Raw genomic sequence first — 13,164 nt, forward strand, 5'->3', positions numbered from 1 at the left:
CTATAGGAGATTTACATAGTCAAACAGATTTTAGATTATTTGTTTACCACATTATACTTATAAAGCAGAAAATTAGAATAATAATTTTTTAATATTGCAACAATAAGGTTTGAAGCAAAAAATAATTATCAGCCTAATTAAAAATATAATCAAGAACAAGGACAGTAGCTGAGTGGTAGAGTACTTGCCTGGCATTCATGAGGCCTTAGGTTCCATCTATAGGACCACAAAATAAATAACTAAGTAAATAAATAAATTATATTATATTATCTCATTATCAGAGCTTATAGTCTTCTTTTCTTTAAAATGGAGACCATATTGGTAATATTTTTAATGAAAAACTCACTTACAGATTAAATTATTCTTCTGATATTTACATAAATTTAGATTGACATAATTGTATTCATGCAACAAGTTAAAACTGGTATTTATTCTATGGTGCCAGTATCTAACCCCAAGTAGATACAATCTGATTATTTCAAAGTGTTCCAAGCAAGATGAATGAGGGTTAATGTGTTTCACATTACCACAGGTGTTTCTGGATCAAATTTCTCAAAATACAATATTATCAAGTGATTTACAGAATGAAGCATGAAGCGATTGTTTATTCGGTTTATATGCTACCAGAAAAAGAAACTTTCTAGTCAAGTTATGTTCAGTTGTGATACCAGAATGACATACTTCTTAGAACTATAAATTATAACCAGAGATATGAAAAATAGTACTCTATATATATGTAGTAAGAATTGTAATGTATTCCACTGTTACAAACTAATTAATTAATTAAATCTAATTAAACAAAACATATTAATTCAATAAAAAAATAAAGAACCATAAATTACTCTAGAGCACTTTGGAGGGCATCACACATTTATTTTTTAAGTGATTTACTTGTTTGCTTTATGACGAAAAAAAAAGTTAAACTGAATCCCTTGTTTTGTTTATTTGAAACAGCCTCGCTGGTTGATGCTCCCTATCTGTAGAAGGCATGTGGAAGGTAGAGATTCTGTAGGCTTCCACCTGGATCAGCCACAGCTTCCAGTGTGACTTGACAGTAAGTGCAATTTCCCAATGCCTCTTTCCTTTAAACTTCTTTACCTGTTTTCAATTTCCATCAGTGGTTTTCAACTTTGGTTTCCCACGGAATCACCTAGAAAGCTATGAAAATATGGATTTCTGGGTCTCATCTGCGAACATTCCTATTTCATTGGTCTAAAGTGTGACCTGGCCATCAGGATTTTCAAATATCAGCCAGGTGATCTCATTGCAAAAAGTCACTGCCTAAACTATTCCCAGCTACATGCTAAATTTCTCCACCTTAAAAGCCAAATGTACTAAACAGAGTCACTGTGAATTTTTATAACAAATCCATGATCTTGCAAAGGGCTATCAATACTGCTAGACCACACTACTCTAATTTTCTATTTGACTCTCTTGTTATTTTTAAAGCTTCTCTGTCTGATTCTAAACTTAAGATCCAGGATATGTTGATACACATTTTTACTCTTTATTCTGAGAAAAAAAATCATCAGAAATTTTATCTTTCAGCTAACAAATATTAATTCCTACAATATCTACACATTGTTTTCCTTTCTTTCCGTAATAATAATGGAAGAGTGATTCCTCCTCTAGAGAAAGGCATTCAGGTGCTTTCAAAGTATTCATCCAATCCCATCCCAACTCCTCCCCTGGAGGAGTTTAGAAAAATATACACTCTAAATTATTCCCTTTGTGTATTCAGGCACTACGTGTAAATTAGATTCTTCCCTAATATTTTAAAAAACTTACTCAGTGCTCTCTCTAGTAACATTCTTTATCTTTCCTTCTCTTATTTGATTGAGTGAGCATTTTTAACCTCATACTCTTTGAATTCTCAACAATGTTGAGAATACATGATTTCCTTCAAAGATTCCCTTCTCTTGGCTTCTAAGAGACTATGATCTACTGTTTTACCTTATTTCTTTACTGCCTTTCTCTTTCTCCAAGCTCATACTTCTCTACCAAACCTTTGCTTATTGGAGGAACTCAAAATTGAAACATAAGCAAACTTCTCTTTTGACACTACTATTTCCTTAAGCAATCACATTATTCCCCAAAATACGGAAATAATTCCAAAATTTATACATCTCAATCAGGCTCTCCTCTTCTAATAATTGTTTTTTTTTTTTTAAATTTCACCTTTGAATACCTGTGGTTTCAAGATCTGGAAAGAGTCTGGATTTTACTCTTCTTGCAAGCTAAAAACTTCACAGTTTCAGGGATGCAACTGGGGTTAAAATTCTTCCTCAAAAATTCATGTTGAAATTCATTGTCACTATGACATTAGAGGGATTTTTAAAAACTGATTAGGTCATAGAGCTGTACCCCTATGAATGGATTAGCGCTGATATCTTAGAATGGCTTTGTTATTAAAAGCAAGCTCTCTCTTGCATGTGTTCTCTGGCTACCACTCTTTCACATGTTCTCTCTATGATGGTTTAGATTTGAGGTGACCTCCAAAAGCTCATATGTGAGACAATGCAAGAAATTTCAGAGGTGAAATGATTGAGTTATGAAAACTTCAATCAGTGCATTAATCACCTGATAAGGATTAGCTTGATAGTAAAGGCAGGCAATAGGATTGGAGGATGTGGGTCCCTGATGCATGTCTTTGGGGTATACATTTTGCCCCTGGTCAACACAGCTCTGTCTCTGCTCCTTTGTTTCCATGTCCCAAACTGCTTTCCTCCTCTAGCCTCTTCCACCATGATGTTCTGTGTCACCTTGGATCCCCAGAGCAATGAAGTCAGTCATTTATGGGTACCAAATAAGCTTTTCCTCCTCTAAAATTGTTCTTGTCCGGTCTTTTGATCACAGTGACAAAAATTTAACCAAAATACTCTCTCCCTGTCTCCCTCTCTTTGAATCTCACCTGGGCTGTTTTCCCTTCTCCCATGTTATAATTTAGCACAAAGGTCCTCACCAGATATCAGCAAGTTGATATTGGACTTTCCTGCCTCCAAAACTATGAGAAATAAATTAATCTATCTTCCTTCCTTCCTTCCTTCTTTCCTTTCAACCTTTTGTCCTTCCTTCCTCTCTTTTCATAAATTTCCCAGTCTCTAGTATTCTGTATTAGAGGCAGAAAATTAACACAAATGCTGAGAAAATACACAGGACTCTTGAATGAAAGAAAGGTTGTATTACTGATAGAAGCAATAGCCCCATTGGGTCAGTGTTCCCAGCTTCACTTCAATTTCCACAGGCTAACCAAAAGAACTAGATGATGCCTACATAAGTAAAGAACTGTATTAAAGAGAAACCAAGGTCCAAAACCCTAATAGTTTGGGTACCAGAAGCAAATTAGCTAACCTTATTCAGGGATTGAGTTACCTAGTGGTCACACTTGGATCCCTTTGACCTGCTCAGTCACCTATGTGGAAGCATAAGCCTTATAATCTGGCACACTCAGCAAGAATGGGCAGGGATGCTCAGGGCTGCTGGCAGACAGCCTCACCAAACACAAGGCACATTAAATTCTCTACAGCCCTGGAGTGCTGGACAATATCTGTTTCTCCAGCTCAGGTTTTTTTCTCTTCTGTTATAAGGACTTCGCAGAAGTGGAATTTTTTCAATACTGTAGCACAATGGGGTGGATTGCAAGATTTTTGTTTGGCTGTAAAAGGTGGTATTCAAATGAAAAAGTAAGTAGAGAGCAACAAGAAGACAAAACATATGGGGAAAAAAAGTTGCTCATATGTACAACTTCCATTGACAAATAGCTGTTAGGGAAACAGGCTATTGATTTAAATTGAAATCCATAATCCATACCAGTAATGTTTGTGGTGTGTGCCCTAGTGTTATGAAAATTACCTAATATATTGTTCCAGAGAGTTGTCATTCTATTTCTTTCCCTATTTCCCAAACTGTTCATGCATGTTCCTCATATCATTTTATAAACACATTCTCAAGGAATGACCTAAAAAACAGGGTGGGAAACCTTCTGCCATTTTCTCCTTTCTGAGGAAAATCATTCTGCTTCTGAATTTCCTCTGTGGTATCTCAAAGGTTAGCTATGCTTTACCCCAGGCTAAGCTACGGAAATGGATCATGAGCTTTTCCAACCTACTGTGACTCTTTCTACCCCCTGCCTTAACTATGGACCCCTGCGTGTGACTGTAATGCTTCACAGAGGCAAGGAAAGAACGTTAAGTTAACACACCCAGAATGATGCTAGTCAAGGCAGCTTAAAGGAATCCCTCTAATTATTCTTACAATTCTATACAAACTAAATCAACAATTCCCATTTAAACAATTTGACTACCATTATCTTGCCCATGACTCAACATCTTGTCTGCTGATAATTTGTTTAGTAGTCTTTCAAAAAGATCATGTTAATGATACAGTTTCTTTTATTTCACTTACAGACCTATAATTTTTCACTGAGCTCTTGAGAATTTCATATATGGTATATTTGCCCATGTAAAATATCCCTTTAATTTAATATTTGCTATCATTTGCACATTTAAAAATAGATCCCCTGCTTTTATATTTGTACTTCAACTTCTTTTACTAGCAACTATTTTACCTTTTTCTCTAGAGTAAAATTGATATTGCCACCCCCCAGAGCATAACATGGCTTTACCAGCATTAAGACATAATTAAGAGACTAAATTCAGTGTTTCCTGGCTTTCTAATATTGGCTCTTTAAAATATAAATTTAGTTATGAAGCTCTGCCCCGAAGGGGAATACCAGTGACAACCAAATCAATTTCTGGCAGTTACGTTTCAAATAACAGTGGGGTTTCTGTTTTGGTTCTGGGCAATTTCTCTGCTGCCAGTCACGAATCTTCCCTCAGATGCATCTTTTGTCAAATCCATCTAGGGGCAGACTGTTGATTGACAATGTAAAATGTGATTCATCTATAGAATGCCAGATCCATGTACAAACAGCAAGGAATTTGATTAGCAATTTCATAATAAAATTCTAATATTGGAATATTTTAACATATACTTAACTAGAATTATATATGCACTCTTTTTACCTAATGCTGAGCATATCTTGGCATTTAAAAAAAATGTGTTAATGATGGGGATCCAAGCTTTAGGGAAAAGGTTAATAAAGATAAAGGAGTGACTTGAATTTATAAAGGGAAGATTTAGTAATTAAAGCTACCACAGCTGTTGAAGACGATATAGTAATGACACTTTATAATTATGAGGTCTTGACATCCTGGCTCACAAAACTTACATTCAGTAGGAATATAAATCTGCCCATTTTAAAAATAAAGAGATAAGGAAAAGAGGTTTTGGTACACAGTTTCCACTAGAATAAAATCTCTTACTCCACAACAGTTATAGAAGCAGAATGAACCCATAGTAGAGAGATTTTTTTAGTGAATGTGTCACATATTTCTACAGCCCAACGTTTGAAGCTACATCTGCTATGTATATGTAGGAATGACTCAGTAATGCAGTATCAGTAGAGTTCTAATAAAAATAATGCATCTGTCCCTGAGAAGTACCAAGTAGCTACATTAGTATACCCCTCCCTAATTAACAGTAATTTAGTTCACTGAAAGGGTCTATATTTCAGTACATTTCCCCCCTACCTTTTCACTTGCCTCATTTAACCTATGAGGGGAACAATGTTGAACTCTTTTCTTTAAATAGTCCCTTTAGCCCATATTTTTGAGGATGTAAAGAGACAACCAAGTATTCTCTAAGACTTCACACATATATTTGAAAAATACTTTCTTCTATACTAAAAGAGAATACACCAATGACAGCATTTCAAAAAGTGATATAGGGGTTAGGGATATAGCTCAGTTGGTAGAGTGCTTGTCTTGCATGCACAAGGCTCTGGGTTCAATCCCCAGCACCATACACACACACACACACACACACACACACACACACACACAAATAGCTATATAACTTAGGGCCACAATATACAAGCTAATTTGTATTAGATAGACTATTTTGACATTATTTAAAAATTGGTTTCCAATCCCACCAAAATGTGCTTGCTTTAACAATTTTTAAATCATTTTTAAAACTCTATGGACTTATGGAAGTTGGAAAAAAATACAATTTTTATTAAAAAATCACTTAATAAAATGGGCAAAATATTATTATGTAATTTTGATTCTTTCTCAGAATTTTATTTTTACTAAATAGTGAATAATAATACCACGTTTTAAGTCAAATTAATTATATTGTGAAACAAATGGATGGGGCTTTGCAAAAATCCTATTGAAGTTATAATCTAGACAACTTAACAATTGTATTTATTGATATTCAACTTTTGCTACAAAATATCTGTATGCATGCACATGTTTTTACATATTATTTTACAATAATTTATAATCAATATTTAATCAGTCTCTCTAAAATTAAAAAAAATGTCCACTAGATCCTCTACAGAAGCACTGTGACGTTTATGTCAATAAAGCACTAAATATATTTGATCATATATTTTATCAGATTCTTAATCTATGTATTTTTTTATAATTGGAAATTAATCATGGCATATGTTGGGTGTATTATATATTTACATTCTATAATAATAATTATAAATAATAATAATTCCTAAATAAGAATTAAAGTCATTGTGTGATAGCAATAATTTGAATGAAACAAGTCTGTATAATATTGTATATACTACTGACAGACAATAACCCAAAGTAGTCACTCTGCCACATCCTAAAGGTCTTTACATAGGTTTCAGTGAATCATTATATTTTCACTTCTCATATTTTCCCATGAATCATGGGATTAGGCTGGGGGCAGATTCAAAGTAGAATCACTCTGGACTCAAGATCCAGTTTAAGGACTTTCCAAGGCTATAAGTATCATATCTAGTTTCCTTTTCCTTGGTGGATTCTCCCTAAAGATGATGTTCAGTTCCTCTTAAAATCAGCTGTTCAGATTTCTGGAAAGTGTATTCCACCAAGCTCAGCTTGGTGGTACTTTTGAGTAGCAGATAAGCTTATGCTGAGCTTTGCTGTGTGATCTGGAGAAAATCATCTTAAGTTGTTGAGCTTCATTTTTAAGAGAAGTAGTAATATTATATGTTTCTAATTCTAATTAGTGTATCTTTTATATTATAAAGAAGATTACATTAAGCATGATCATCATATTTATTTAACAAATAGTCTTTATTGCCGTGTAGCTATCCTTGTTCTTGTCTCTAAGAATTTAAGGGGGAAAAATAAAACCAAGTCCTCAATTTATGAAAACTATTATTTACTGAAGTCAGTACACTTTCACCACTAAACAATTTGGGTTTTCTTGACTCTCTTACTAAATATTCAGTCACTGGAGTCTGTGCAAAAATGTATTTTTAAATCTGTTAATTATAACTGATAAATCTTAACAGTCTCTCTTGAATAGGGAAACTAACTTCAGACTGCACTTTAAAGTAGCTAAGCAAAATAAGAATGTGTAAACACAAACAAAAATGTTTATCAAATGATCACTATCTGCATATAAAGAAGACATGCCAAATATGTTTAGATTCCAGAGAAATAGGCTTAAGTTTTGAAATAGCAACAACCAAAATATCATATGTCAAAGCATCAGTAAATAAAACCCCTAGATAAATATCAACCTCAATTTTCAGAACTGCGTTAAAGCAGAATGACACCCAGAGATCTATTTTATACATATTTTAAATATTTCAAAGAAGAATACAGGGTTGTTATTACCCTACTAAATTGTAACTGATAGATCTGCAGTCCTGTTCCTACTTACCATACCTTATGTATCTTTTGCTCACTGACAGCCTTCTGTTCAGAATATTTGCTTGTGAATTACTCTTACAACTGAGCTGTCTAATCTGAACATACTCTTCTTCCTTCTCTAGTCATGAAGTATGTCTTTTTTTTTCCCTTGGGCCTCTTTGGAAAAATTATAATTTTTCCCTTTCTTTTCTTATTTTCCTTTTCTGTTACTTCTTGTAATTATATGAAAGTGGAAATATAGTTTATCAAAGATGTTTCTTGAGAAATAAAGGACATTTCATTGATCAAGATGTAACATTTATAGTTCAGAGATACTAAACCACATTATAGGAAATCTCCCCAATGTTCTTAGTGCTCTCTTATGGCATATTGGGAAGTTGTCTGATGTCAAAGGAAAATTGAGACCCATACTCTACTTTTCTAAAGATATAAAGAGTATTTTGCTGTTTGAAAGCAATATATAAATACATATCAATTATCAAAATAAATTTGAAGAATTTATGTTGAAAAAATGAATCAGGTCTAAAAATCACTTTTAGAATAGAAAAATGAAAAATCTCAGAAAAGGAAAAGGAAAGGATAGAGAAAATTAGTGTATAGTATTTGGGCTATTTACCAGGAACTTTGCATATGCATTTTATTATACACACACACATGCATACTTACACAGTGTTGGTATATGTGATAAAACCACAAATAAGTCATATAGCACCTTCAATTTCCATAGTGAACATGTGGTAGAGGCTGCATTCTGCTCTCTAGTCTCATGCTACCACCTCCATAATGCACGATTCCCTCCTGTCTGTGTGATGGAAGCCCTGCCAGCTCAGAGCAGTGGAAAAGAGCAATGCACAACAGGCAATAATCTTGCACATAAACATCAAGAGGGAAAAATGATCCTTTATATGAAATTTGAGGGGAAAAGAAAAGTCCTATTTTGCCTCTGAGAAATTGCTGTTGGCCTCTGACTGCAAAAAAGGACCTAAGAACAATGTGGAAGGTATACTACCCAGCAGGACCTGTGGAGCAGTTATGTGGGTATCTCACTGACACTGCATTAAGATCCATTTCCCATATTTGGAAGTTTTCCAAAAGACATGAAGTGTTTTCTCCTTCATCTCACCTATACCCCAGAATTTATCAACCTTTGTCATTTTTAAAAAAAAAAAATGTTAGTAGAGGCAATTTCAGAAATTATATAGAGACATGTCTCAGAATTTAATAATCATAAAATCCTCCCCAGCAGCAAATGAAGGAAAAGGCACTTCATCAAATTCCAAGTTGAAGATTTGGGGGCAGAAAGAACATCCCAGTATTTTCTGAAAATGAGATCCAAGACCATCCACCACTGAAAGCTTAGATTGCTTACTCCTGGACTCTAAGCCAAACCACAAAATCTAAGAATAAAATATGTTCAAATACACGAATGGAAATTTGTACACATGCACAGGCAGCTGAACTCATATATAAACATACAAAAGAAAATTCTAGTAAGTCCATAGCACGAACACTCCATTCTCAGTAACAAAACTCTCAAAAAAGGAGGAAATTACAACATTTACAAAAGTTGGATGCTGGTTCCCAAGAGGTATTTATAGTAGATTTTCAAACCAGATAGTCTTGTTTGGCAAGACAGCAGCTTATTATTCTGAAAATTCTACAAATATCCTTCTCATGAACATGTTCTTTTTGAAATCTGTGCAGAATTTTACCCATGGGATTTTTATAATATAATTCTAAAGGACAGTTTTCAAATATTTTGAGCACTTAGTTAATTGTAAAATCCATTCCTGCTTCATCTATAATAACACTTCAACTATATTTTACATTGAATGTGTCAGTGTGCCAAGTGGTACCCACTGGTTTCCTTTTCCAGTAAAACTTTCACTGGAGTTATATTTAATGACCTTGCTCATAAAACAGACTCCTGGCTGTCTGATTGTTTATTATCCCCATGAATGAGGAGATTCCTTAAGTAGTTAAAATTGCCCACAAATTTGCAGAGTGCCTATTAAAAACTGTTCTAAACTTCACTTTTCTTCCAGAACCACCTTTTATTGTCACTGTTGTTGTTATTCTTGTTATAATTGTGTTGTCATTGTTGTTCACCGAAAAAAAAAAAAAAAAACAAAAACAAGCTCATACAAACAAAAAAGCATGAAGACAGAGAAAGAACCAGAGCGGGGAATGGACTTATGGTTTTCTGTGAATTTTGCTCATGCTTCTACCACTATTTTCTTTTTATTTATTGAAATGACTCTGTAGCTCAGCAAGGGGAAAACAAAAGGAATGAAAATTCATTTAAGTACTCTCTTTTATTTATGTTAACATTTCATCATATGCTGTTTAACAATTTACTAAATGTTTATTATGCACAGTGTTGCATTCTCGAGAGAATAAATAAGTTTCTGTCAGCACTTCTTTTATGAAATCCTATTTTGGTTGTGGATTTTAAAAATTCATAATAAACATTTCCTTCAGGAAGAAGCCAAGAAAGGAAATGCTTTGACACTGTTGATAAGTGAGCTTGTAACTAAAGAAATGGAAAACAAACACATGCATAAATATTCACTGTGGGTATATTGAGAGAAAGGGAGGAGACACAGAGGGTAAGAGGGAAGAAGAACGAGATGGACAGAGAATTAGACAATTAATTCTAACAGACATTTCTGAAATAAAAAACAGACATTTCTGAGGATTTTAGTGTTAACATTCCCCCAGTTATATCACCAGTCATTCTCATGAAATAGAAATAGAAAACCACAAAGAATAGACTAGATAATGTCCATGGTTCCCCCAGCTTCAAAGTTTTATTATTCTATTATATTAAGGGAAAAAAAAGAAGAGAAAGTAAATGTCAAATAAATGTCAAAAGATGAAGTATGGCAATAGCTAGATTCTCCTAGTACTCTCAGAATATATACCTTGCATCATTTGACTTATATATAAAGTTATATATACACATATGTACACACTTACACACACACACACACATACATAAACATGGTAATATTCAGAATTTATTAGTTCTAAGTATATACTAAAATATGGAAGAATTTGGTTGGAAAGGGAATAAAATCTTCATCTTTCTTTCTTAGTTCTTGAATCATTTTTTAAAAGGAAATGAAAACATTTATTAGTTACTATTTGTCAAGCTTTTGGAAGCACTGTATTAACTTATTTAATCTTTTTAACAACCTAGTATGGCAAGTTTATTTATGATAATACCACAAAATTTTACATGGGAAAAATAGAGAGCAAGCACTCAGTAACCTGCCAAAGACACAGTGTTTCTTACAGAAGAACTAGCCTTCCCAAACAACCAGCCAGATTCCCAGCTTATCCAAAATGCTACTATTAGGTCACCTCTCCAAAAGGGATTGTGACAAGGATTTCCTACCAACCAAATGCAGGTCTTACCATGTGACCAAAATGCAATGAAGAACAAGATATTTTCTGTCCACATAAAATACTTTCTGAAAGCAGAACTTTCCAGAAAAGGTAAAACATAAAATAAGTGTCTTTCATAAACCCAAGGTCCAGATATAATATTTTCTATCATGGTGAATATTCTTTTAGTTTATTTTTTATTTTATACAGCTTTTTGTCAACTTAACAAATTTGTGAATATCTCTCAAAGTCATTGAATCTGTTTTGAGTGCTTTTGAATGTTTATTTGAGTCATACTTTATTTAATAATTGCATTACTACTACTACTACTACTACTACTACTATTACTACTACAGGTTTCGGGATTAAACCCAGGGCCTCAAGCATATTAAGCAAGTGCTCTGTCTCTGAGCCACACCCTCAGTCCAATGACTGCTTTTTAAATAAACATGCATTTCTGACTTACTCAGTCTTGTATAGGGCCCTCAATGAACATCTTTAAATAATTAAATGCATGAGTCTGTTTGTGTTCATTTTCTGTGTTGTGTAACAAATTGTCAGAAACTTAGTGACCAAAAATTATCTACACTCCCTACCTGATGGTTTCTATGGGTCAGGAGTTCAGACACAGCTTGACTGGTCCTCTGCTCTGGGTCTCCCAAGGCTGTGATCGCAGTATCAGCAGGCTGCCGTCTTAGCTGGAGGCTGGACTTGGAGAAAATAAGCTCTGACACTCTCTCAGTTTGTTGGAAGAATTTGTTTTCTTGCTACTACATAGCAAAGGGCTTCAAATTCTTGGCAGCTGTTGGCAAGAGGTCACGTTCAGCCTCTGGTCATCTGTAGATCCTGTCAAGTGGCCCTGTCTACAGGCAGTTCACAAGCCACTTCCTTCTTCAAGTCAGAAAGAGAATGAATGAGAGCTAGTAAGGAGAGTCTTATATGATGGTATAGTGGGAATAAAATCATCACTTTCACCATAATCTATTGGTTAGAAGTGAAGGAGATCAAGCATGCCACCTCAAAATATGCCATTTGACAGAAGTTATTTTGAGTTAAGGAAACTTGAGCCCTGAAGTCCCTTGTGTCCAAGAGCAGAACCTCCTGGAAGAACTCAATAATTATAAATGCCTTCACCAGGGACAACTTTCATCTCAGAAATGAAAAGTTAATACCATATCCAGGTTGTCACCAACAATTGTATCTCCCATCTATTCTCCTGGTACTCCATATTTTTATTTCCAAAAGTCATTTGGTTTACCATAAATGCCCTCTTTTTCCCCTCCCTTTCCCCTAGAAAGTTAGATATATTGACCCCAAATTCTGGTTACTTACTCATCTCTGAATACTCCCAGGTGTACATACCTTTTAATATCCTTTTGTTTATTTTTCTCTTGTTAATCTGTTTTCTGTCAGTTCAATTCAAAGGACCCCAACTGAATAACCCCAGAAGAAAGTCACACCCACACTCTGGGGGAAAGCAGATCACACAAAGGTGTGAGCAGCCAGAGGTGGGAGTCTGCTCCCCTGTATTGTTATATTCCCATTTCCCCAGCCTCCTTAGTATACAGAGGCTCCCAAGAATAAAGCAGCAAAATAACACATCATTACAAATGGGGTCTCAGTCTTAATGACTTTTACTCTGAGGTTCTCATGACCATTAATTTTTCTTTTTAGGAAATCTTAGTATGTGTAGCAAGTCTCTCCAAACAGGCAGTTCAGTGTTCCCTCCATTCCTCCTTAGATCCAGCTAAACTGAGTAGTGCAGAGGAAAGTCCAAATAGGTCTCCCAAAAGTCCCATAATTATCCAGTAATATTTCCCAAGATACATTCACAGAAAAATCTTAATGATTCCATCTGACAATAGAAGCATATGTAGAACCAAAATTATGTAAGCAGTAAGGAATACACAGAGGTCAATATTTTCTAAGAGCATTTTCTCCCATTATAAGCCTATGCATTAATTTAGAAAGAAAAGTTACATTATTCAGGGTTTGCATTCAGAAACATGGTATAGCTCTCCATTTACCTAAATATTTCATCACACTCAGT

This window comes from Urocitellus parryii, chromosome 2 (genome assembly GCF_045843805.1).
Source record: "Urocitellus parryii isolate mUroPar1 chromosome 2, mUroPar1.hap1, whole genome shotgun sequence".
Lineage (NCBI taxonomy): Eukaryota > Metazoa > Chordata > Mammalia > Rodentia > Sciuridae > Urocitellus > Urocitellus parryii.